This window comes from Leptonychotes weddellii, chromosome 15 (genome assembly GCF_054177405.1).
Source record: "Leptonychotes weddellii isolate Sample4059 chromosome 15, ASM5417740v2, whole genome shotgun sequence".
Lineage (NCBI taxonomy): Eukaryota > Metazoa > Chordata > Mammalia > Carnivora > Phocidae > Leptonychotes > Leptonychotes weddellii.
The window spans coordinates 12,186,389-12,213,694 of NC_138383.1; the positions used below are offsets into that span (position 1 = coordinate 12,186,389).

Below are 27,306 nucleotides of genomic sequence, written 5' to 3' on the forward strand. Positions count from 1 at the left end.
TTAGCCACCAAACATATTCGCCAGGGAAATCTCAATAACAACATATAAGTAGAGATGACAGGCAGAACTATTAACGTCAGGAGCTTTGTGGGTAAATGACTTAGAGTTAACATCTGATTCACTGGGTTCAAGAGCCTACCTCAGAAGAGGATGTGAAAGTTTCTACCCCAATTACCTTTGCTAATCAGGTCCTGAAAATTAGTTTCTACCTAAGTCCTACCTGAACCTCACTAGGGGTACTTTGCTGTAGTGTGGATCACAGTACGAAACAGGTCTTATTCAACTGTTTTCTCTGGTTTTTCAGAAAACCGCATCACCTTGCTACACATACTCCTGAAGAAACTAAAGTGCTTTCTCACAGGTAAAATAAAAACTGCCAGTCAAGTGAGATGATGCCGCAAGCCATGCTAAAATGGACTACAGAAAACACAGAGTAAGAGATCTAGAACTACTTCTCCGAGAAGAGGCCAGCACCCAGATGCACCTCACTGTGGGGCTGACAGACCCTCTGGACTAGGATACAGATACAGCCATATCGATAGCATATGATCCCGCTGCCTGGCCAGAACAGCCGGATCCAAGGGCAGACACTGACCACGCTGGGTCTAGAAGAGCCTCTCCTGTGGGACAGGGAGGTCCAGGGAAAGGAGATGAGTCACATGAATCACATCAATATAGGAAGAAGCACCATATCCGCCTATTGTGAGATGTACCCTCTATCAGCCTTGATTCTTTCTCTTCCTGTTAAAAACATTCAACTTGCATAAAAAGAACATAAAACACTGTAACTTTCTACCAACTCCGACCCCTGTGGGGAACATGGGCTTTGGAGTGTGTAACTTCACAGGCAAGAGAGCAGGCATCAGAAACCAAGATTCCAATCCAAATCCATGAACTCCGGCAATCTGCTGCTGACCTATAGAAGAGACTAATATCATTAGTTATTTGGCCACCCAGTATCCATTCCTCTTCCTGGTAATAAAAGCCCATACTTCCCCTTTGAGAATTCACCTCTGCCCTACTCTCAGTCCACGTGGTTCCTGAGGAGCAGACTGCACCACGGAAAACAAGGCTGCCATGGCACAACCGGCCAATCCAAGTCTCACAGCCCAGAACACAATGATTGGCTCAGGGTGAGACATGTGACCCCTAAGAGCCAATGAAACATGAGACTTTTGCTGAGGCTTCTGGGAAAGAGGTGTTCTTTCCTGCTAAATCTAAAATCTGAGAGACTCCAGGGGTTGAATATGCTGCGGCCATTTTTCTAACATATAGTGCCTACAACTGAAGTCTATACAGGAAAAGGCAGAGTTGATTCATGGGGAGAAACTGAGTCCTGATGTCACTACTTGAGCCCTGACTCCAGCTAGCTATGCCTGGACCTTGCAGTTACGTGAGCCAAGAAATTTCTTTCTAGTTTAGGACAGTTCAGGCTGATGTTTCAGGCAGTTGGAACTAATTGATATATATGTACATCTAATTTGTACCTCACAGGAAGTGAAAAACAGAAGGGGCTGGTGACTGTCTCATAAAACAGTATCTACACACGATTGCTAATAACACTGGCCGCAATTACTAATAACAGAAAGTGTAGAGAGGGAAAAAAGTGCGGTATTTGGTTATAATGCCTGTTGAAAATATAATTCTAAAACATTTGTTTAAACGACTTCACCATAAAGCTACTTCAGCAGTAATAAGAACCATTTACTGAATGCTTATTTTGTGCTGGATGTTGTTGAAAATACTCTATGGAATCTAATTTAATCCCTATAATGACCTTATATGGTGGATATTATTATTTTTTCCAATCCCATTTACAGAGAAGGAAACTGAAGCACAGAAAAGTTACTTACCCACAGCTATACTGTAAACAACAGAGGCAGGATTCAAATCCAGACAGTATGACCCAGTTCATGCTTTTAGCCATGACACTGACTCTGAACCCACAATCGAGGTTCCAATGCTGTTCCAAGAGTAGAAACTCAAACCCAGGCACTTCCAAAACCATCAAATGTGAATCTAAGTATCAACATTTTAATTCTAAAACAGTCTTAATGACTGATTTCCTACATAATTCTGCATTATAAAAGTATCCATGTGTTAACCATGTTAGAGATTACCATTTAAAAGTAAGTGGGAAAATCCTCCCAAATCTAAGCCAATCATCTTTTTTGGTTAAGCAATAGTCCTAGGAGTCCCTAAGACTAAGGAGTATTTTAATTAGCACCACCTTTCCATAAAATGATAACATTTGCACCTTCCACAAAAGTCAACTTTATGAGAACATTCCTATCACTAAGTTAGTTTTCACTGCTTTTTTTTTTTTTAAAGATTTTATTTATTTATTTGACAGAGAGAGACACAATGAGAGAAGGAACACAAGCAGGGGGAGTGGGAGAGGGAGAAGCAGGCCTCCCGCCGAGCAGGGAGCCCGATGTGGGGCTTGATCCCAGGACCCTGGGACCATGGCCTGAGCCGGAGGCAGATGCTTAACAAATGCCATCCAGGCGCCCCTTATTGTTTTTATAGGAAAGAAACTTGTTTTAAAATCTATCTATCTTGCTCTCTGGGCTCAGACCTAGTTTGCAGCGACATGGCTAAACACACCAAGAAGGTCGGAATCGTGGGTAAATACGGGACCCGTTATGGTGCCTCCCTCAGGAAAATGGGGAAGAAGATTGAAATAAGCCAGCCTGCCAGGTACACTTGCTCCTTCTGTGGCAAAACCAAGATGAAAAGACGAGCTGTGGGGATCTGGCATTGTGGCTCCTGCATGAAAACCGTCGCTGGTGGCGCCTGGACCTACAACACCACTTCTGCTGTCACAGTAAAGTCTGCCATCAGAAGACTGAAGGAGTTGAAAGACCAGTAGAAGCTTCACCATTTGAAACATTGCTAGCCTATAATAAATGGGTTAATTTATATAACATACATACATACATACATAAATAAAATCTATCCATCTTGGGGCACCTGGGTGGCTCAGTCGTTAAGCGTCTGCCTTCAGTTCATGATCCCAGGGTGCTGGGATCGAGCCCTGCATGGGTCTCCCTGCTCGGCAGGAAGCCAGCTTTGCCCTCTCCCACTCCCCCTGCTGTGTTCCTTCTCTCGCTGTCTCTTTCTCTGTCAAATAAATTTTTTTTTAAATCTATCCATCTTCGTACAATTCAAAAAAAGGAAAAAAAATGATAAATTAGACCTAATCAAAATTAAACATTTTTGCTCTCTGAAAAACACCGGTAAAGGAATGAAGAGAAAGCTAAAGACTAAGAGAAAATTATTTGCAATCACATATCTGAAAAAGGGTTTGTATCCGGACATAGAAAGAACTCTCAAAACTCAATAGTAAGAAAATAACCAAATTAAAAGCTGGATAAAAGATTTCCACACAGGGCACCTGGGTGGCTCAGTTGGTTAAGCGACTGCCTTCGGCTCAGGTCATGATCCTGGAGTCCCTGGATCGAGTCCCGCATCGGGCTCCCTGCTCAGCAGGGAGTCTGCTTCTCCCTCTGACCCTCTTGACTCTCCCCCCTCTCATATGCTCTCTCTCTCAGTCTCTCTCTCTCAAATAAATAAAAAATCTTTAAAAAAAAAAAAAAGATTTCCACACACACTCCACAAAGAAGATAGGATGATGGCAAATTAGCACATGAAAAGATGTTCAATGGCTTTAGTCATCAGAGAAAGGCAAATTAAAACCATGATCAGACATACTACATACCTATCAGAATGGCTACATTACAAAGATTGATGATATCAATGATGTGGAATAACCAGAACTCTCATACACTGCGAGTGGGAACATAAAATGGTACAACCCAGGACACCTGGGTGGCTCAGTTGGTTAGGCGACTGCTTCGGCTCAGGTCATGATCCTGGAGTCCCAGGATCGAGCCCCACATCGGACTCCCTACTGAGCAGGGAGTCTGCTTCTCACTCTGACCCTCCCCCCTCTCGCGTTCTCTCTCTCATTCTCGCTCAAATAAATAAATAAAATCCTTAAAAAAATAAAATAAAATGGTACAACCCCTCCAGAAAAAGGGTTGACAGTTTCTTAAAAAGTTAAACATAGGGTGCCTGGGTGGCTCAGTTGGTTAAGCGACTGCCTTCGGCTCAGGTCATGATCCTGGAGTCCCGGGATCGAGTCCCGCATCGGGCTCCCTGCTCGGCAGGGAGTCTGCTTCTCCCTCTGACCCTCCTCCCTCTCATGCTCTCTGTATCTCATTCTCTCTGTCTCAAATAAATAAATAAAATCTTTATAAAAAAAAAAAAGTTAAACATATACTCACTGTATGACCCAGCAATCCCCTCTCCCCACAGACAGCTACCCTGGAGAAATGAAAACGTATGTTCACACAAAAATCTATACACAGATGTTTACAGCAGCTCTACTCATAACTGCTAAAAACTGGAAACAATCCAAATATCCTTTAATAAGTGACAATGGAAAACTACTCAGCAATAAAAAAAGAATAAATTTGCAATACATGTAATACCTTAGATGAATCTGAAAGAATAAAAGAGCCCAGTCTCAAAAGCTTAACAGGGTATGATTCCATTTGTATTATATTCTCAAAAAGCCAAAACTATAGGGATGGAAAAAGGTCAGTGGTTGCAGGGGTGATGGAATGGGGATGGATAACTACACAAGTAGCGCATGAGGGAGTTTTCTGGGATGACGACAGTGTGTATCCTGACTGTGGGAATGTCTGCAAAAACTATACATGTTTTAAATTGAAAAATTTTTATTACCAAAAGAAAAAAGCCACTTTCACAGTATGATAATTTCAAAGTAAAATTTTAAAATTACTTTTAAAATATAAATCGCAATGTCACAATTAACATGTTTTTTAAAAACTGGAAATAGATACAGAAGGGTAAGTGTTGTTAATAAATGAAAAACTTCTACACATTTCCCTTTCCATGCATGTACGTTTTAGAGGCAAGAATGGAGGCTCAGAAAGAATATCTCCAAATAGAGCAATCACTGAGTTCACTTGGCACAAAATATAGAATACTTCTGAAGAATTCCATCATCGCTAAGTAATCTGTTCAGGACCAAAAGTAAATATTGGAAGAAAAATGCAATCAACAGTGCACCACAAAGGTGGTAGGTAGACAGGCCTGGACTAAGACATCTTCAGTAATAGATGATAAAAAGGAAGGTGATTTTTAAAAGCATCATTCTTTTCCCACTGTGGACTTCTTTCTGTAACAGTATAAGAAAGACCACCATGAAATCAAGTCATGAAATGTATTTTATTGTAAAAAAAAAAAAAAAATCAGTTATCTTCCCTAAATTAACTTTTCTTGTTAATGTAGTTATGTTCCTCCTTCATTTCAAAAGAGGTAAAGCTTATTTGACTACAGACAGACTTCAAAAAAAATAAACTGTGACCAACAGCAGGAGCCAATGGTAGTAAATAAAATTTCCTCAATCTAAATTGAAGATGATTTCTATACTGTCTTATACATTTGTTTCCATCAGAAACAAAAAAATTATCTTCCTCATAATTAACTTAGGTGGAATGAATCGGACAGCATTTGTCAAGATTTGCGAAGACTGATGATGAGTTTTGCTGGACATTAGAACTATCCACTCACTAACAGCCATAATCGGGTCTTGATTAGACTCCAAGTTGTCCTTAATTATTTTTTTTTTTAAAGATTTTATTTATTTATTTGAGAGACAGCAAGCACATGAGAGGGGGGAGGGTCAGAGGGAGAAGCAGACTCCCTGCTGAGCAGGGAGCCCGATGCGGGACTCAATCCAGGGACTCGATCCAGGGACTCCAGGATCATGACCTGAGCCGAAGGCAGTCGCTTAACCAACTGAGCCACCCAGGTGCCCCAAGTTGTCCTTAATTATTAAGTTACATAAACAATAAAACCATAGGAAAACTTAAAAGACACATACAATAAAATACATAAGTTTCTTTACATGACTAACAAAACGAAAATTTAAAGGAAGAATTGCTAGGAAAAAATTAAGAGATTCACTTTTTTTACAAAGTCAGTAATTTGCCTTTAATCTGCCTCATGCATTGTTATTTTCCCTGTGGAAACTCTATTATTCTGAAAACAAGACTCTTCTGGAAAGTAAATGTATTGTGACAAAAGAAGAAAAGCCAGATTGATACAGTATTAAAATAACCCATATGACCTAGCCCAGTGGATTAAGGAAAGCATATCAGAGCATGCCCCGTTCTCCAGACTCAGCAGCACAGCTGTGGGGGGACAGTGACGCCACTAGAAGGGTGTCATGCTTCCTCAGGGACACAAAAAGTTAAGAACCATTACTCCAGGGCGCCTGGGTGACTCAGTTGGTTAAGCGACTGCCTTCGGCTCAGGTCATGATCCTGGAGTCCCGGGATCGAGTCCCGCATCGGGCTCCCTGCTCGGCAGGGAGTCTGCTTCTCCCTCTGACCCTCCCCCCTCTCATGTGCTCTCTCTGTCTCATTCTCTCTCTCTCAAATAAATAAATAAAATCTTTAAAAAAAAAAAAAAAGAACCATTACTCCAGAGGTGGCATGGTGGTTCTGAAATGCCTATAAAATAATGTCCAGGCTCATTACCAGATGTCCAGGCCACCCACAGCCTGGCTACAGCCTAACTTTCCCACCACTCCCAAAGGACAGTCAGGCTTCTGAGTCTCTGACAATGCCCTTCCCACTGCCTGAATGTCCTTTCCCTCCTGTCTCTGAACCTAACTCCTACTCAGCTTTAAATGAATGCTCCCAGACTTAACTTTCCTAAAATGTTCTCCCTCCCAAACCATCACTACTTCCTATAGAATGATTTGGCCTCTTAATCATTTATTATTTTGAATTAAATATATAAGATGTTTTATCTGCCCACACAACCATCTTATAAATAGGGGTCATATTTTATATCATTTATATCCCCAAGACAACAATTCACTAAAGCCATTCAGTAAATACTTTAATTGAATTTCCCAAAGAGATGGCCTAAAATAACCTGAATGCCAAGCATTCCAAGAACTGTCCTGTACAAAATTCAGTACTCATTAGAATTCTAAGTCATAAAGAGGAATATTGTGTTATCTTTAAATTTATCTGCTTTTATCCAAAACTGGAATCTGTCATGGTTCTATGGGATACAAAGGCAAAATATTCTGCAAAGTAAAGAAAATTTTATTCACTGTACTGTATTTAATATTTACCCAGACTTGCATTTTTCTCTAAAACTCTTATAAAATCTCTGAGCATGCAAGAAGCATTAGATGAGCGACTCAGCCCACTGAGAAGAAAACTAGAAACTAAAATCACTCATATTGCATTTTGAATAATCTCTTTCATAAAGAGGTAAATTCTCTTTATGAAAAAGGTAAATTCTCTTTATGAAAATTATGAAAATCTTTATGAAAAATTGCAGAATGCATGAAATTCAATAGCAAAGTAAAATGTTTTAAGTACATAAAAGAAATATCCTAATGGACCTTCCACCATCTGTCTTAGTAACTAAAATGATAAAAACAAGAAAAACTAAATTTTAAAAGTTGTATCAACAGCTAAAATTGAGGGGTTTTTTTCCATCTATTAGTCTGACTTTTCTTGACCCATAGTTTAGAATTGCCAGCAATGCTGGAAACAGCCTTCTTTCAATAATTCCAAATTATTTCTTGAAAAGTTTGAGTCTCCTCTCAAATCATCTAACATGCCTACTAATCTATAAAAAAATATACATTTAAAAACCCATATTTATGAAGCAATCAAATTAAAAGACTGACTTTCTAGAAAAGGTTGCTACTTGCAAAGAAAATGTTTTTACTAAAAAACATTTTCTATTCTTTGTATTTCTTTATTTTCCCTTTTAGATTATCTGTGGAGACTTGTAAACACATCATAATCCCAAACAGTTGAGCTTTTTAAATAAAACATAAATCGATTTTAAAAAAAGCCAACTGCATAATTAAAACAAAATGGTACCACCACCACCATCATCATTCTTAAAAGCTGTCTTTAATTTACCAACAGTCTATGTTCTAAAACTGTATTTTCACATCAGCGTTTGAAACTCGGTACAGAGTTTCCTACTCCCATATGTAAGTAAAAACAAGTTTTGGTAAAGTAAAAAAAAAAGTAGATTATAAAATAATACAATATATAATCCTACTTTATAAAACATATGTATTGAATGTTACATAAAAAGCCAAGATATGAAACAAAATTTTTTTTTTTTTAAGATTTTATTTATTTATTTGACAGATACATAGAGAGCACAAGCAGGCAGAGAGGCAGGCAGAGGGAGAGGGAGAAGCAGACTCCCCGCTGAGCAGGGAGACCGACACGGGGCTCGATCCCAGGACTCCAGGATCATGACCTGAGCCGAAGGTAGCCGCTTAACCGACTGAGCCACCCAGGCGCCCCGAAACAAAATATTAAGAGTGAGTATTCCTTCCCCAAAACCTGTAACTCCAGTCTAATCATGAGGAAAACATCAGACAAACCCAAACTGAGGAACACTCTATGAAATACCCGACCAGGGGTGCCTGGGTGGCTAAGTCAGTTAAGTGTCCGGCTCTTGGCTTTGGCTCGGGTCCTGATCTCAGGGTCGTGAGATGGAGCCCCACAAAGGGCTCTGCGCTCAGCGTGGAGTCTGCTTGGGATTCTTTCTCTTCCTCTACCTCTGCCCCTTTCCTGGCTCACTCATGCACACTCTCTCTTTCAAATAAATAAATAAATCTTCGAAAGGAAGGAAGGAAGGAAACAAAGAAGGAAGGAAGAAGGGAAGAAGGGAGGAAGGAGGGAAGGAGGAGAGAGAGAAGGAGAGAAGGTAAGAAAGAGAAATACCTGACCAGGACTCTTCAAAATTGTCACAAAAACAATGAAACTCTGAAAAACAGTCATAGCCCAAGAAACATGAAAACTATATTCAACATGGATCCTGGATAGGTCTTTGAACAGAAAAAGGGCTTTAGTGGAAGAACTAGGAAAAACCAAATAAAATCTGGATATTACTTAACACTAATGTTCCAATGAAGGTTTCTTAGATTTGACAAATGTACCATAGAAATGTAAGGTATTAACAATGGGGGAACTACTTCTTGAGAAAATTTTGACTTGCAAAAGAGGAGTGACAGGTATGGTGACTATGAATTTTGACCCTGATTTTAGATAAGCTGCAAAAATCAATCTCTGCTCAAGTGTAAACTAAAAAAACAACAACAATAAAAAAACCAATGGGGAAAACTGGGTGAAGAGTACATGAGAACTCTATACTACATTTACAACTTTTCTGTAAATCTAATATTACTCCAAAATTAGAAGTTTGTTTAAAAAATTAAAGTGGAGGGGCGCCTGGGTGGCTCAGTCATTAAGCATCTGCCTTCAGCTCAGGTCATGGTCCCAGGGTCCTGGGATCAAGCCCCACATTGGGCTCCTTGCTCAGTGGGGAGCCTGCTTCTCCCTCTCCCACTCCCCCCCTGCTTGTGTTCCCTCTCTCGCTGTGTCTCTCTCTCTGTCAAATAAATTAAATCTTTAAAATATAAAAATAAAAAATAAAGTGGGTATCTCTGAGTGGTGGATTATGGATTTTTTTATTCATCTGCGTTTTTCAACAAGCAACATGCTTCACTGTCATGAAAAACAAAACGGGGAGGGGGGGTAAGTATTCTAAATTTTTAAAAAACTAAACAGAGGCGCCTGGGTGGCCTGGTCAGTTAAGCGTCTCACTCTTGGTTACGGCTCAGGTCATGATCTCAGGGTCCTGGGATCAAGCCCTGCAACAGGCTCCGAGCTCTCCTTGGGATTCTCTCTCCTCTCTCTCTGCCCCTCCTCCAACTCTCGCACACTCTCTCAAATAAATACAATCTAAAAAAAAACTAAAGAGACGTAATAACCTAAAGAAATAAAATACATTTTGGGGACAAATGGGGAAACATATATATAGACTTGATATTTGATAGTAAAACCATTAATATTACTGAATTCTTAGGTGTGATAATGATATTATGTTTACGAAGAAAAATGTCCTCATACTTAGGAGATACAGTTGACCCTTAGGGTGCTGACCCCCATGAAGTCAAAAATCTGTTTATAATTCTGACTCCCCAAAAACTTAACTACTAATAACCTACTGTTGCCCAGAAGTCTTACTGCTAACAGTCAATTAACGCATACTTTGTATGTTATCTTATACAGTGTATTCTTAGAATTAAGTAAACTAGAGAAAAGAGAACGTTATTAAAAGAATCACAAGAGGGACACCTGGCTGGCTCAGTACAGCATGCAACTCTTGATCTCAGGCTCCATGTTGGGTGTAGAGATTACTTAAATAAATAAATCTTTTTTTTTTTTAAAGATTTTATTTATTCATTTATTTGAGAGAGTGAGAGAGAGAGAGAGAGAGAGAGAGCACACGAGAGGGGGGAGGGTCAGAGGGAGAAGCAGACTCCCTGCCGAGCAGGGAGCCCGATGCGGGACTCGATCCCGGGACTCCAGGATCATGACCTGAGCCGAAGGCAGTCGCTTAACCAACTGAGCCACCCAGGCGCCCCTAAATAAATAAATCTTAAAAGAAAAAAAAAGAAGAAGGAATCACAAGGAACAGAAAATACATTTACTGTACTGTAAACACTCCATGTATTAAGTGGACCTGCACAATTCAAACCTGTATGAATGAAGTACCATACAATATGTCTGCCACTAACTTTCAACTGGCTCTGGAAAAAAAAACTCTATTTAGAGAAAGAGAAAGAAAATTATGGCAAATGCTAACAACTGAGTGTTGATTATACTAGTCTTTCAACTTTCCTATAGGCATAAATATTTTCATAGTATAAACTAATGGTTCTCTTTAACTTAAAAAAGTGATTTGAAACCCAAACTAATCCAGCGGTGCCGGGTGGCTCAGTCAGTTAAGCATCCGACTCTTGGTTTCAGCTCAGGTCAGGAAATGATCTCAGGGTCGTGGGATCGACTCCACGTTGGGCACTGGGCATGGAGCCTGCTTGAGATTCTCTCTCTCCTTCTACCCCTCTCCCCCTGCCCACTCTCACTCTCAGTCATTTTGTAGGTGCATGCTCCCTCTCTCAAAAAAAAAAAAAAAGCCCAGAAAATAACAAGTGTTGGTGAGGATGTGGAGAAATACATAGCTAGTGGGACATAAAATGGTGCTACTACTATGGAAAACAGTATGGTGATTCTTCAAAAAATTAAACATAGAATTACCACAGGATCCAGCAATTCCACTTCTGGGTTAATTTCCAAAAGACTTAAAAGCAGGGACTCAAACAAATACTTGTATACCCTTGTTTATAGCAGCATTATTCACATCGGCCAAAAGGTGGAAGCAACCCAGGTGTCTATTAACAGAGGAATGGAAGGGCGCCTGGGTGGCTCAGACGGTTAAGAGGCTGCCTTCGGCTCAGGTCATGATCCCAGGGTCCTGGGATCGAGCCCCACGTCTGGCTCCCTGCTCAGCAGAGAGCCTGCTTCTCCCTCTCCCCCTGCTCATGCTATCTCTCTCTCAAATAAATAAATAAAATCTTTAAAAAAAAAAAGATGAGGGGCGCCTGGGTGGCTCAGTCGTTAAGCGTCTGCCTTCGGCTCAGGTCATGATCTCAGGGTCCTGGGATTGAGCCCCGCATCGGGCTCCCCGCTCCGCGGGAAGCCTGCTTCTCCTTCTCCCCCTCCCCCTGCTTGTGTTCCCTATCTCGCTGTGTCTCTCTCTGTCAAATAAATAAATAAAATCTTTAAAAAAAAAAAAAATGAATGGATTAAAAATGTGGTACTTACATACAATGGCATATTATTTATCCTTAAAAAGGAAGGAAATGATGACATGAGCTACAATATAGGTGAACCCTGAAGACATTATACTAAGTGAAAAGAGGCAGACACAAAAGGACAATGTATGATTGTACTTACATGAGGGACCTAGAATAGCCAAATTCATAGAGAGAGAAAGTAGAAGGCTGGTTGCCAGGGGCTTGAGGGAGGGGGCAATGGAGAGTTGTTGTTTAATGGGTACAGAGTTTCAGTTGGGGCAATGAAAGAGTTTTGGAGACGGAGAGTGGGGACAGTCCCATAAGCACGTGAATGTACCTACTGCCACTGAACTGTATGGCTAAGATGGTAATTTTATGTTATGCCTATTTAACCAAAATTTCTTAAAAAAAAAAAAAAATACAGAAGTCTTGATACCCTCCTTATAAGCAGTGAGGCCCATGTCCTAATCCAGATGCAAACTTAAAGACTCCTTATTGCCCATTTCCCAGTATGCCCTACTGGTGAAGAACTGAGAGCTCACAGAGCCAGAGCCAGAGCCAATGGCAGAAAACTAGTCCCACTAAATAAATTTAGAAAAGCCAAAGCACAAGGCCAAGTCCAGAGTAGTTGGCGAGAGGCAGGCTAGGGAAGAGAGGGCAAAGGCAGAAAGCAGAGACTCTCCCAGGACAGGGGCAGCTGATGAGACTGGTAAGGACAGCACAGTGGTGAGAACAGGGAAGAACAGAGAGCAGGAGAGCTCAGAGAAGGCAATTCACCCGGGGTTAAGGGTGGGGAAGTGGAGGAAAAGGTAAAAGAGAATTTTAAGAAGGGGATTCACTCAAGAAGGGATTCTGCCCAAGTGTCAGCAGAAAAATGACTTCCTTCCATTGAGGCAGTCATTTGTATCCAAAGAAACCAAGAAAATTGATAAAGCCTATGGAAAGTTAGGAGGAAAAATATTTTCCTATGAAAGACTACTACTATGGGGCGCCTGGATGGCTCAGTTGGTTAAGCGACTGCCTTCGGCTCAGGTCATGATCCTGGAGTCCCGGGATCGAGTCCCGCATCGGGCTCCCTGCTCGGCAGGGAGTCTGCTTCTCCCTCTGACCCTCCTCCCTCTCATGCTCTCTGTCTCTCATTCTCTCTCTCTCAAATAAATATATAAAATCTTTAAAAAATAAAAAATAAAAAATAAAAAAAATAAAATTATAGTCATAATTATACTGGATGGTGTAATTTAATGAATTAATTTAAAAGTACAAGGGTGCCTGGGTGGTTCAGTCAATTAAGTGTCCGACTCTTGGTTCTGGCTTAGGTCATGATCTCAGGATCATGAGCTCGAGCCCCATGATGGGCTCTGCGCTCAGCAGGGAGTCTGCTTCTCCCTCAGACCCTCCCCCCTCTCATGCTCTCTGTCTCTCATTCTCTCTCTCTCAAATAAATAAATAAAATCTTTAAAAAAAGAAAAAAGAAAAAAGAAAGACTACTACTATGGCGCCATCTCCAGAAAACTAACGCCATTTTTTTCATTGGTTTTTGTTTTTTATAAGAAGAAAACTTACTTGTTTAGGAATAATTTCAACGTGGGCCTCCCTTTTTTTCTTTTTAAGATTTATTTATGTATTTGAGAGAGCAAGCCCGCGCACAAGTGGAGCCCGACACAGGGCTCGATCCCACAACCGCGAGATCATGACCTGAACTGAAATCAAGAGTCAGACACTTAACCGACTGAAGTCACCCAGGCACCCCTGGGCCTACCTTTTTTATTTGTATCAAACACCAGTATGCCATGAATGACTTTTAAATGTTCTATGGGATAGGGGTTAAGAGTATACAGACTTAAAACCAGATCTGCCTGAATTTCAATCCTGGCATTGCAACCTGAGACAATTTACATAAAAATTTGCCTCAATCTCCAAATCTGTAAAATTGGGATAATAACAGTATCCACCTCCCAAGACTCTTGCAAGAACTAAATAGGTTAAATTTAAAAAGTACTTAGAACAGTGTCTGGCCCACTGTCATAAAAGCATTAGCTCACTATTTATCCTCCAAATCTAGAATATGAGCTCCATGGAAGCTGGGATTTTGTCCATTTTGTTCACTGTTGAAGCCCTAGGTTCCTGACGTATGTGCTGAAAAATAAAAATTTGTTGAATAAGATAAACTTTATGCCAGCAACACAGAATCCCAAAGTTGAATAGCACTACCTTTTTGTTATTACCGACAACTAAAATCTGCATCATAGTTTAGCCTCAAAGTTTAGAGTATATACAGCATTTTTTACCTATCTTATCTCAAGTAATTCTGCAAAGCTGCTATCATTTATCTCCATCTCACAGACAAACTAAGACTCAAAAGACTTAAGTGATTTGCCCAAAAACACAAAGTCTGAGGCAGAACACGATTCTGGAAGTTAATCCTACTTCTCTTCCCTCTACACTATACTCAGACAGCTCAAAGCATACCCTACTGAACTGTTCAAATTCTCCCTACCTGCCAATGAACCAAGTTTAAGGTCACCAACACACTTCATCTTCCCATTTGCTTTCAAGTAACTGATGGGGAGGGAAGAATCAGATGATACAACACGAACAACCGTTCAAGTCGGACAATGGGTACAGCAGGTAGTCTTTTTCCACTTTCTGTGGAACCTCTGAAAGGTTCCATAATAACAAATTTTAACTAAGGGGCGCCTGGGTGGCTCAGTCAGTTAAGCATCTGCCTTTGGCTCAGGTCATGATCCCCGAGTCCCGGGATCAAGGTCCGCCTCAGGCTCCACGCTCAGCCAGGAAGGAGTCTGCTTCTCCCACCCCCTCTGCTCCTCCCAGCCTCCATGCTCATGCTCTCTCTCTCACTCTCTCAGATAAATACATAAAAATCTTTTTTAAAAAATTTTACTAATTAAAAAATAAAGTCCTCATTCCCCAACTGAGCACACCTGGGTGTGAGGAAAACCCCCCAGATGAGAACCTTCAACACTTTGCAGTGAGAGGCAGGGAAGAGAACACTGGACTGGGAATCAAGAAGCTTCATCCGTGCTTGGCTTTATTAAGTGTGAGACCTCACAAATTTCCTCCTCTGTTTCTTCTAAGATTAAAATTCTGATTTCAGCTTTCTACTCGCTCCCCAGACTCAACAAACAAAACCATATTCATCTCTCCTCTATTCCAAACCCCTAAGACCTGTTCTCCCCTCCTGACTTCCCTATTCCCGATGCCTATTCTGCCAGCCACCCAAGCATGAAAACCTCAACACCACCTCTGACTTGAGACATCGAACTCTACTGTTCCCTTCCCCTCCTACCTAATCCGTCACCACGTCTCTCTGTTCAACCTCCAAAATATCTCCTGAATGCACTGCCATCGGTTCAGTTCAGGCCCTCAACATCCCTCCCTTGGACTATTACCATGAATTGCAACTAAAGTCCCTCTCTCACGAGCCTGGGTGGCTCAGTCGGTTAAGCGTCTGCTTTTGCCTTGGGTCATGATGCCCCAGGATGGAGCCCTGCCTCAGGCTCCCCGCTCAGCGGGGAGTCTGCTTCTCCCTCTGACCCTCCCCCGTCTCATTCTCTCTCTCTCTCTCACTCACTCTCAAATAAATGAAATCTTAAAAAAAAAAAGCCCCCTCTCTCTTTCTCCTCACTGCCAATCCATCCTATTCATCCTCGGTCTGGCATTTAAGACCCTCCAAAACCCAGTCCTGACCTCTCAGCAGCCTCACCTTCCACTATGTTCCTTTATGTCTCCCAGGGTCCAAGTGGTTTGGACATGCAGTTTCCTGATGTTCACCTCATTTCCGACACCACTGCCCCACCTCTGCTCAAGCTATCCTTCCTTCCAGAATGCCCTGTTCTTTCCATTGCTTCTCACCTTCCTGATGGTGCCATTTAAATACCACTTCTTCAGTTGAAGTGTTCCTTGATATCCCCAAGGGGGCAGTATCACACCCTCTACTTAACCACTAAGCACCTTGGCTGAACCTCTTTTATAACACCTACCAAACTCCTAATAGTCCTTTCTTTTTCTGGTGCCCCTAATCTCCCTACTAGATAATTCATTCCTTGTCAGTAGGAAATAGGTCTTATTCCTCTTTGTATTCCTCAGAACAGAGCTTCTCAAAGACTGTGCAAAGGCACAGTGGCATGCCATGAATGAGTTAAAGATGTCCCAGACAGTAATCCCCTCAGCCCTCCAAGCAGTCACAAAGGGAATTCAGCAGCCAGAGTCCCCACTAGTCAAGTCTCAAGCATTCTCACGTAGCCTCCTCCTTCAACCAGGTAGACACCACAATGATAACTTGGAGGCACTCAGAGGACACAACACAGCACACGATACACAATGGATGCCCAATAAACATTTGCGGAACTGAATCTGAGAATAATCTACCTGTTCCCCTTCAACCACTATCTCCAAGATCACTTACCATCTAGACCTCTTTGAACATTTCCTCTGAACGTGTGCTGGTTATCTTTTTAATAATCACCGGTTTATTTGCTGGCTATACTTGCCTTACTATCCAAAGCTCACATCAATACTGTATTGCATAAAATAGCAGAGGATATGCACAAACAATTCACCAAAAAGAGACTGAAAGAGTAAAATTCAACATTACAGAACAAAGAAATGCAAATGCCACTTTACACTACTAAATGAGCAAAAACTTTTAAGTATTTCTGTCCAGCTATGGTAAAACAGGTATATCCATGTATCTGTTAGAAGTACAAACTGGTACAACATTCTTGAAAAGCTATACGGCAATATATACAAAAAGCCATAAAAACATTCATTCCATTTAACACAATACACTCAGAAATGTACCCTAGAAATATAATTAGTCAAAAAAATAATACCAATAATATCTACGATAATGTAAAGTCCTAAGTGAAAACCAGGGAGCAACATAAATACCTAACACTGAAAGATTTAAGTAAATTATGAGAGCATGACTTGATGAAATATTTTGCAATATATAAGCATACAGGGGCGCCTGGGTGGCTCAGTAATTTGAGTGTCTGACTCCTGATTTTGGCTCAAGTCATGACTCCGGATTGTGAGATCAAGCCCCATGTCAGGCTCCACGATCAGTGGGAGTCGGCTTCTCTCTCTCTTCCTCTGCCCCTCCCTTCACTCATATGCACATACTCTCTCTCAAATAAATCTTTTTAAAAAAATGTAAGCATATAAATTAAAATTGTGACATCTATAACATGGAAATGTTCCATGATCTAGTAAGTAGAAAAAATTCAAGTTACATGCACCATAATTAAACATGAGTAAAAAATATATTATGTGTGGGGTGCTTGGGTGAATCAGTCAGTTAAGCGCCTGCCTTCGGCTCAGATCATGATCCCAGGGTCCTGGGATCGAGCCCCACATCAGGCTCCCTGCTCAGCGGGGAGTCTGCTTCTCCCTCTCCCTCTGACCCTTCCCCCCACACTCGTGTTCTTGCTTGCTCTGCTCTCTTTCTAAAAAGAAAAAAAGAGGGCGCCTGGGTGGCTCAGTCGTTAAGCGTCTGCCTTTGGCTCAGGTCATGATCCCGGAGTCCCGGGATCGAGTCCCACATCGGGCTCCCTGCTCGGCGGGAAGCCTGCTTCTCCCTCTCCCACTCCCCCTGCTTGTGTTCCTGCTCTCGCTATCTCTATCTCTGTCAAATAAATAAAATATTTTAAAAAAAAAAAAGAAAAAATATGTATGTGTGTGTATATACTCACATATATATACATATGCTTACATACAAAAATATATATTTTAATGGAACACCAAAACAAAAATCAACTTTTTTAGGGCAATAATCTAAATATTTAACAATTTATTTAATATCTATTCTTCTTAACATAAAAAAGAAAGTTCCCCCATACTGAGGAAACAGAGGGGTTCCAGGATATAAGCTCGATAGAGCCTCAAGAGTCTCAAGAAGAGGTCCACCCCTCCCTTCCACTGCTCATTTTGGCCTTAACTGAGAACTCTGATGCATTCCTTATCACAATGACCTCTATATGACACCCCCAGACCCCAGCTTTCCAAGGCCAACAAACCACCTCAACTGTTTTGAACTCCCAAATCATGAAAAACAAACATAAACTCTAAAAGAAAGAATGCCTACAGCTGTGTGTTACTTTAGCAATCAGCAAACAGCCAAGCCCAAATTCAATTATAAACCCTGAAAGTATATAGTATTGTCACATTAAAGTTTCTGGGATTCTCAAAGCCAACTTGCTGACTCAGTAGTGGACTGTATCACAGTTAAAAAAAAAAGCAGTATGGAATCACGGACAAATCAAAGAACTAAGGGCCAGGAGACCAAGGTACAGTTAAAAAAAAAAGAAAAGTTACTTTAAGAACAAAGAACTGAAAACTAAAAACTCCAGCTTAAAGCAGATGGGTAAAAAGTAGCTGGCCATGTCTTAAAAATCTCACCCAGCCAGAGTCCATAAGGCAGGATGGCAAGTCATTTTATTAACAGATGAAGCTTTCTTGAGCTGGTGAAGTCTAACAAAAGACTAGGACTGAATATATCAAAACATAATTTTTAGCACTGATGCTCCACAAGGATAAAATTAAAGCAGTCTTCTAATTGTTTTTTCTGTAATATCACCACGTCTAATAATGAAAGACCAAGATACAGGGGCGCCTGGGTGGCTCAGTCATTAAGCGTCTGCCTTCAGCTCAGGTCATGATCCCAGGGTCCTGGTATCGAGCCCCACATCAGGCTCGCGCTCAGCAGGAAGCCTGCTTCTCCCTCTCCCACTCCCCCTGCTTGTGTTCCTGCTCTCACTATCTCTCTCTCTGTCAAATAAATAAAATCTTTAAAAAAAAAAAAAAAAAAAGACCAAGATACAATAATGGACCAAAAAAATTAGTTATTGTGAATCAGAAATAATAAAGACTAAATTGCCTTTCTTAGAAGGGAATTTCAGCGAAAGATAAATAATTTGGAGGCCTAATAAATCTAACCATTAGGAAAAAAGTTTAACCTTGTGTTTCTATTGCTGTGTTCTCAGTATCTAGACTCAGTATCTAAAATGCAGATATATACAATCATTCATGACAATACATACACAGCAGATACCAGGATAAACAAACTATTCAATACTTAACCAAGTTCATCAGAGCACAGGGTGATTACCACTCCAGAATGTTGACACAAAAACTGAAGGGCCTCTCAAGCTCCAATCATATGCAGATAGGATGAGACCCTGTGCAGTTACTCATTCAGAACATGAGTGGAAGATTAACCTACCCTCACTCCTCTCCAAACAAACTCTGACAAAGCGGCAAGCAGTCTCTTCATGGGATGTTCATCGTCATCCTGTCTGTTCCAGAAGGAGCCAATTCAGTCGGGACCTGCATCTTCAGGTTTCCACGGTCTCACTACTGCCCAACATCATTCCCCACCCCCCACTCCCACTCCACCGCTGTCCGCATCCCCACCTTATTCTTCCTGGACGGACTCGCCCTCCAGATTAAGCCTCTCTTGTCACCTTCTCAAGCACTACCAAGTTCTTGTTTTCTAAATAAAGCTTTCCTAAACCTTACTCACCTGCAGTTCACTGCACTGGGTATCACCCAAATAGCCCATCAGAGCTCTTTATAATTTCTGAAAGAGAGAAAAGGAAGCTTTTAAATACATAGTAGAAAACACCTTTGCTGATGTATCAGTTCTGAAGCATTTGTATCCAGTATTCACAGTGTATGGTCTTTTGGTCCATAGTATTTCAGTAAAATGTAGCATAACCAGCCAGGACCAAAAGTCCTGAGATAAGAGACCAGTGATAAAAGTTTGGTTTATTGTTGCTATTACTTAGCTGGGTGACCTTGGGCAAGTCACTTGACTTCTGCAGGCCTAAATCCTCATCTGGAAAAGAAAACAGACTAGAAAGAAGTAGCAGAGCACATTACAGTGGAAAGAGCACAGGCTCTCCAAGACAGAACACCAGCACCACAACTTACCAGTCTTAGGACATTTGTTAGCTAGTTCACATTTGGCCTAAATTTTCTCCTCTGCAAAATGGAAATAACAACTATCTTAGGGTTGTTATGAGAATTACGGGAAAGATAATGAGTTATAAAAAGCCTATAGTAAACATACTGTGCAGTTTATCATAAAATTCTACAGCTGGTAATTACCACCATTACCCCCAGCCCTAAGGTTATATGAATTCAATTCCCAAGTATTTATTTCCTTAAAAGATCAACAAATCAAAACTGTACCAACCTGACAATGGAATTAACTGTTTCACTAACAATTCAATTACAGTTATCTTAAACTGATGGTAGTTTAAGATTATCAATATTACTTAACATCGCAGGAAATAGGAGCAGAAGAGTCCCTGCGTAACATCTAAACTGGTTCAGTGCCCATGCCTTCCCCGACTTCTCCCTCTGCTTTCACTACTACTAGTACACACCGGCAACAGAGAGGCCTTCCAAAAGCCAAATGACACCAACTGTTTTCTAAGGGTCAGCTCAGGGGAACACAACTGAAGATGGAGTAAGGAGAACAAAGTCTTTTTTTTTTTTTTTTATCTTTTTTACTGGACACCTGGGTGGCTCAGCCAGTTAAGCGTCTGCCTTCGGCTCAGGTCATGATCTCAGGGTCCTGGGATCTCTGCTCAGCGGGGAGTCGGCTTCTCCCTCTCCTTCTGCCTGTGCTCCCCCTGCTTGAGCTCACTCTCTCTCTCTTCCTCCTCTCACTCTCTCTCAAATAAATAAAATCTTTAAAAAAAATAAAAATAAATCTTTTTAACTTTATAAACTTAAGTACTGTTCAATTTTGTTTACTATAGCATGCATCAGTTTTTACATAAAAATAATTGTTTAAGGGGTGCCTGGGTGGCTCAGTTGGTTGAGTGTCTGCCTTCGGCTCAGGTCAGGATCTCGGGGTCCTGGGATCGAGCCCCGCATTGGGTTCCCTGCTCAGCAGGGAGTCTGCTTCCCTCCTCTCCCTCTCCCTCTGTGATCTCTCTCGCTCTCTCTCAAATAAGTAAATAAAATCTTTAAAAATAAAAAAACAATTGTTTAAAACTATATTAATTATCATATTGCCTAGTGACAGGAAGCTCGCCTTACAGGAATATTTTCACCGCAAGGAGAATTTCCACAGAAGAAAGCAAAAAGGCAAATTCAGATGTGCTGAGAACACCTAAAATACGGCACAGAAATAACAAAAATCACAAACATTCACACTTCAGAATGGTTCAGTCAAAAAATGCGCCATGGATTCTTTGAAGATCTAATGATGAATCAGGGGGTTTTTGGTTCAAAAGCAAGATGAATATACAAACTCTGGTTTTACCAGACAACTTCCTGCTCTTAGAGAAAATGATCCAGCACGATTTATACAAGTAAACAAGTTGGTATGACTATCTGGCAGTATGTTGAAAAACTTTCAATTTGTTTTAGACAATTGATAGCTTTTAAAAACTATATTACATGTACTAATATATTTAATATATATAAATTAAAAGTCTTCATGTTACATCTACAATATTATTTTTAAAAGAGGAATATTAACTCTATTAAATTCAGGATTACTCAAAAGTATTATCTCAGCCACTCCTGAAGTGACAAACCACTACGTTTTATGTTGCTTCTAGCCAATGCTACATAAATCCTGACTACACCCATCAATTTAAACGAACTGTAAGCTGGTGTGGCCACATTCTCCACACGTAACATAGTTCTTTCCCAGAAAACATTTCAAAATATTACTTAGAAATCAAATTATATTTGAACGTACACTTATCTAAGTTTATAAAAATAAATACCTATAACAATTTGCTTATAATTTTTAAGTAGCTCCTCACCCTATCTTGTTTATCAACAAGTCGATAAACTTGACCCAAAATCCTCTACACATCTGAAACAACAGGCAAAGGACAGTATTTCTTGCGCTGAGCCAGTATTTGGATCTTAAATATAGTCTGACAATTATAAACTAACTTTTATTTAACATTAATACCAAGCCTACCTCTTAAACAGGGAATAAAAATGCATGTATAAGATCTGGTCTACTTATTTGTAGGTCCCTCTGCAATATTCTTAGCCTTTTATGAATATGCTGTGTATTTTAAAACTACACAAGGCCCTCTGCAAGTAGGAATGATCTCTTCCATTATTTTGGCATCACTCCCCTCCCCAGGAAAAAACTGGACAGTCCATAAATGTATACAGACTTTACAATGGGGACTGAATTTTTTTTTTTTTAAGATTTTATTTATTTGACACAGAGAAACACAGCAAGAGAGGGAACACAAGCAGGGGGAGCGGGAGAGGGAGAAGCAGGCTTCCCGCTGAGCAGGGAGCCCGATGCGGGGCTCGATCCCAGGACTCTGGGATCATGACCTGAGCCGAAGGCAGACGCTCAATGACTGAGCCACCCAGGTGCCCTGGGACTGAATATTTTTTATATTAGAAAATGAAAAATCTTCCTCACAGTGGCAAAAATCAAAGTTTGCCACCTGGTGGAGAGGTACTTAATGACTCCCCAAAACTACAGACTAACCTAAAAATAGTGTCCTAGCTTCTCAGCCAAAAGGATAGACTAAAAAAGCTACTCTTTATTCAGCTACAAGACAGTGTCTTCAACTTAGCCCCAACCTTTAATACTATGGTATTTCCTATTTTAGAATATTTAGTGTAACAACTTGTTTGATAACCAATCACTAACTTCATTTTGAAGTGAATACTAATGCTTCACATGGTCTACATGTGTGAAAATTACGGAAAATGTCTTGACATAATTCAGGCCAAACAACACTAGCCACAAGAGATTACCAATTTCTAAATATTCAATTTTTTTTTTTTAAAGATTTTATTTATTTATTTGACAGAGAGAGACACAGCAAAAGAGGGAACACAAGCAGGGGGAGTGGGAGAGGGAGAAGCAGGCTTCCTGCCGAACAGGGAGCCCAACGCGGGGCTCGATCCCAGGACCCTGGGATCATGACCTGAGCCAGAGGCAGACGCTTAACGACTGAGCCACTCAGGCGCCCCTAAATATTCAATTTTTTAAGTTTTCATTTTATTATTTTTAGCATTCTCTACACCCAACATGGCGCTCAAACTCACAACCCAGAGATCAAGAATCTCATGCTCTTCCAACTGAGCCAGCCAGATGCCCCTAAATATTTCATTTTTAGACTACAAATGAACATCTCCATAGGCTAAGAAGCAGATCACTGGTTCCTTCCCACAAAGTAATCTGTAAATTCAAATATATAAATAAAAATAAAAGGATCTGATTGGAAGGTCTAAGGCATGAATATGCCTCCATCTGTAAGCTGAAAATAAATAAACTTTAAAATCCACATTTGCTCTGCCAAGAATAAAAATAAAAATATTTATAATACACACAAGCACTGAGTTTCAAACACAAGCAAATGTGGCACATGCACTTACAAAAGGATCTTGATTTACGTCCACCTTCCTCTCCCAAGTTTTGTTTTGTTTTTGTTTTTGTTTTTTTTTGTAAGGCAAAATGTCAATAGAATGCCTCAATCTGGAAAAAAATAAAGCACAGCTTATTCTTCTTAATCAGATGTTCTGAGAAATAGGTAAAGTTTGTGAAAGGATTTCAAAATCCAAAGGCTACCCATTTGTGTTGGGGAAAACACACACACACACACACACACAACTGCAGTGGGCCCTAATAACTTTACATTTTCTCAACAAACCATAATAAAATATTTTTAAAGTTGAGAAAATTGCTTGTGAAAAACGTAAAATTAGCAAATTTCTCTCCTCCTCCCCATTATAGAATATACTAACAGTTCACTAATACTTTATCAATAATGTCCTTTAAATCCAAAGCATTAGAAGATAGAGCAGCACTTCCAATTCACACACTACGTGACCAGAAAATAATGACAAACCAGTCTTATCCCTAATAAACTAACCCAAACTCAACACTATCATTTTTATTTCAAAATAACTATGGGAGAGACAAATACTATTCCATTTCTCAGAAAATAAAAGGAGTGACTGATGCATAAAATCAATCTTTCCAATGGAAAGGGTGTTCTTGACAAGAGTCCCAGTAACTTGGACACACAAAATCCACATAAACAATCACTAACACTCAATGTAGAGAATGTGATAGACACCAATACACATATGAAATTAAGACACCCAATTAAAGTTACACAAGGAAATTTACATATAATTACCCCCCACTCCCGTGAAGATACTGATCAAGGATAGCTGCAAGTACCATTTGGCTCTGGATAAGCTCCACTATGGGTAACTACGCTGCAACAACTTAAGTTTGGTACATTTGACACATTTTTCCTTTCTAAAGCAACCCCTTCTACACACCCATTTGACTGATTGAGATATTTGGAAAATAAAGATGGTCCCATCAAATTACTTAGTTTCAGCCTCACCCTTATGCGTTGATTAAAATAAAGAAGGGAAAAAGGTAAATCATTCTTAACTGCAGTCTCACCTTACACATCTCACCAGCACTGTAGTTCTTTAGTGATCAATTACTTCATCCAATTCCTGAGGCAAACAGAAAAGTAAAATGTGTCTGTACAACACCACCAACAGACATGATCAGTAGCAAATACTTCATCAGCCCCAAGTGAGAGGGCTTCTAAATTTCAAATGGAAAAAGTTACCAAAATGGTACAGTATGCAGTTCTGTAAATGATTATTTTGCTTTCAAGTAAAAACATTTCCTTTCTATGTGATGGAAGAACAGACTATAAAATGCTCTTAAGATCCAAAACGTAAAAAAAGCCATCTCTTTCGGCACTGATTGATGTTACTTTCAAAAGAAGAAAAGAAATGAAGGACAGGAAGCCTCATCAATATAAGTTCAAGAGAGGCCAAAATTAAGAACAAACTAGCCAGGACAACTCCTCTCCCCCCCCCACCCCCCCCCACCCGGCATCCACTGTCTCTAGAGTTATCCATATTATATTAACGATTTGCCTGAAAAGTCTAAGTTGTGAGGGAGAAGCAATAACAATTTTGAGTTTCAAACAAAACCTGAGGATCCCAATCCAAGAAGAACCCTAAGACCCTGGCTTCCAGCCCTGTCTGAAGGATCCTCAGCGAAGGAGAGGATGCAGAAAGCTCAAATAATTTGGGGGTAGAAGAACCAAAGTTCCCTAAATAAAACTGCAGTCCTTAGCCCTAGAGAAGGGGAGTCTTAAAAGAATCTCCCAAAAAAAGATAAGTCTGTTTTTATTTTTGTTGATGTGCTTGTGGGCCAATGAGAATTTCCGAAGAGGGGGGCGGGGGGGGAAGTGAAGCTCAGGCAACAGCCCCCGGCGGGGGAGGGAGGGGGCGCACCCCTGACCCACTTTTGCCGACGCCCACCCTCGGCCCCCGCCCCACCGCCGCAAGTCCGAGCCCTGAGGGGGCGATCAAGCGGGGCGTGGGAGGCCCGCACCCTCCCCACCCCCAGCCGCGACCCGGAGGAGGGGAGCGTGCAAGGCGGCTCGACCCCCCCCCTCCCCGGAGTGCCCGCGGCAGGAGAAACCTCCCGCAGGCTCGCGGCCCGGGTCTGCAAAGCCCCCTCCACCGCCTGGGCCCCGGGCGCCGCGGCCCCCAGCGGAGGGGAAGGGGACCGAGGAGGGGAAGAAGCTGTAAACAGCCCCAGCGTCCGGGCCTCGCCTCGAAGAGCCCCGCTTCCCAGGCCCCGCCGCGGGCCGCCTGGGTCCCCAGCCCGTCCGAGGGCCGCCCCTCCCGGGGCCCCGGGGACCGGAGGGGAGTCAGGTCTCCTCCCCAGAGGGCTCCGGCAGCTCGCGGAGCGGTCCCAGCAGCAGAGAAGGGGGAAGTCAGGACTTACCTGTCATTACTTTCTACGCCATCTTGGATCCACTTGTCAACGTCCCCACAAAGCATTATGGGTAAGAAAGAGCCTTTAAAGTGACTCCCCCCCTCGGCCCCCGACTCCCGCCTCCCGCCGCCGGCGCCGCCCCTCCGGCCGCACCTCCCGCCCGGAAAGTTGCCGCGGCTGGCGGGCCGGCTCGGGCGCCTGCAGCCGGGCCCCCTCCCCTCCTCCGGGCTGTTTGCATTTAAAATTCACCATTTTAAAAATGTGGCTTTGGGTTTTCCTCTTGGCTCCTGCCCCTGGGTTCCCTTCCCCCCACCCCTCGCCTCCACGCCTGTTCCCTTTGCCCCGCCGCCCTCCTGCCCTGGCAGACACCCCACGTCTGCATTTAATCAGCCCGAGGTTTCCCTGCTGCTGGCAGCAGAGAGCTGCTCATTGATTTATTTATGCGCATTTATGCGTCTGTTATTGCTCTAGATCCTCGGTGCCCGGCGGCGGGCTTCTGCGGCCGGCTCCCTACCCCGGGGCAGCCGGGGGTCGCCTGCAGGGCCGGGAGCCCGGCAGCACCGCAGACCCGTCGGCGCTCTCACTCCCGCATCCGCAGGCGGAAAGGTGCCTCTATCCTGGCAGCGCGTTCCGGGGCCGTCGGGCTCCAGGACCTGGGCGGACGCTGGCCCCCAGTCAACCGGCGTCAACGCGCGTTTGGGGGTTGGGGAGAAGTAACAAGCTAAATGGAACTTTTACCCGTTTGATCTCCCTCCCGCTGTCTCCTCCCCTCGGCGGGTAACGTGATCCGCGACCCTCTAGGTGGGGACCCCTCCCCTAGGAATGTGACTTTAGGCACTGCCGAGTCCACCCTTTCGCATTCTAGGCAGAATGCGGACTGTGACTTCCCGGGGCAGGTAACTCGGGGGGCTCAGGCTGTTGGATCCGACCCGGACGGGGAGGCGCGCCAGGGCTCTGGGAGAATCCGCGAGAGGAGAGGGTACGGGGCTGGCAGGAGGGTGCGCCCACCTGGGTCCATCTGCCGGATCCCAGCAGGAAGGCGAGCCCTAGAGGCTGGGCAAGGGGAGGATTACCCGCGCCACTCCCGCCTGGGAGTTGTGGGGGGACGCCCGGAGTCGCCTGTTTGCGACGGGGTGCGCTGTAAGTAGGGGGCGCAGAGACGCGGGGCGAACAACTCCGCAGCCCGCTCACGCCCGCGGGCTCTTTGCACGGCGCAGACCTCTCCCCGAAACCCGCCGCGGGCTTTTGGGTTGCGCGGGGTGAGCGTAGGACTCGCCCGCACCCTCGCGCGGTGGTCCCATGCCCCCTGGAGCCGCTTGGTCAGTCGCCCAGCTCTCTCCCTTCCTAGGGACTCTGGTACTCTGCTATGCAGACTTTGGGAGGCTTCTCTGGTTGCCTTTTTTTTTTTTCCAAGCAAGCTTTTACAAGGAGGTGTCCAAAGGAAAATCCTCTAGGACATCAATGCTTGTGAAACTGTGTTCGGTACAAAATGTTGTTGAAGGGTTCTGAAATTAGAAGAATGCGCGGGCATTTAACCTCCCTCTTCGGTGCACAGGGAGTGCCTAGGGCCTGGGTCTATCCTTAGGTTTTGCTCCCCTCCAGACCCTACGACAACTTCTTCTCTCTCTGCACTACTTTTCCCTCCAGAAACCTGCATGGTTGCTGACACGAGCCCTGCCCCCAGGGAACAGAAAAAAAAAAACCCACCAGGCAATTGTCCCGGCCAGATGAGTGGAGTGAGGTGTAGACTCATTAAGGGATTGGCCCGGGGTCAGCCATGAGG

General features: G+C 42.5%; 1 protein-coding gene and 1 pseudogene across 1 annotated transcript in view; one reads left to right on the forward strand and one right to left on the reverse strand.

The window, feature by feature from the left end:
- HELZ (helicase with zinc finger) overlaps positions 1-25,596 on the reverse strand; it is a 164,269-nt gene extending 138,673 nt beyond the window's left edge. Inside the window, exons 1-4 of the mRNA XM_081805952.1 lie at positions 25,533-25,596; positions 24,180-24,235; positions 23,135-23,234; positions 19,275-19,331 (exon numbers count right to left, since the gene is read on the reverse strand). The gene's annotated coding sequence lies outside the window, so the exon portion shown is untranslated. The remainder of the gene's footprint in view (positions 1-19,274; positions 19,332-23,134; positions 23,235-24,179; positions 24,236-25,532) is intronic.
- Positions 2,564-2,929, forward strand: LOC102731526 (large ribosomal subunit protein eL43 pseudogene; annotated as a pseudogene).
- Positions 25,597-27,306: the final 1,710 nt, after the last annotated feature.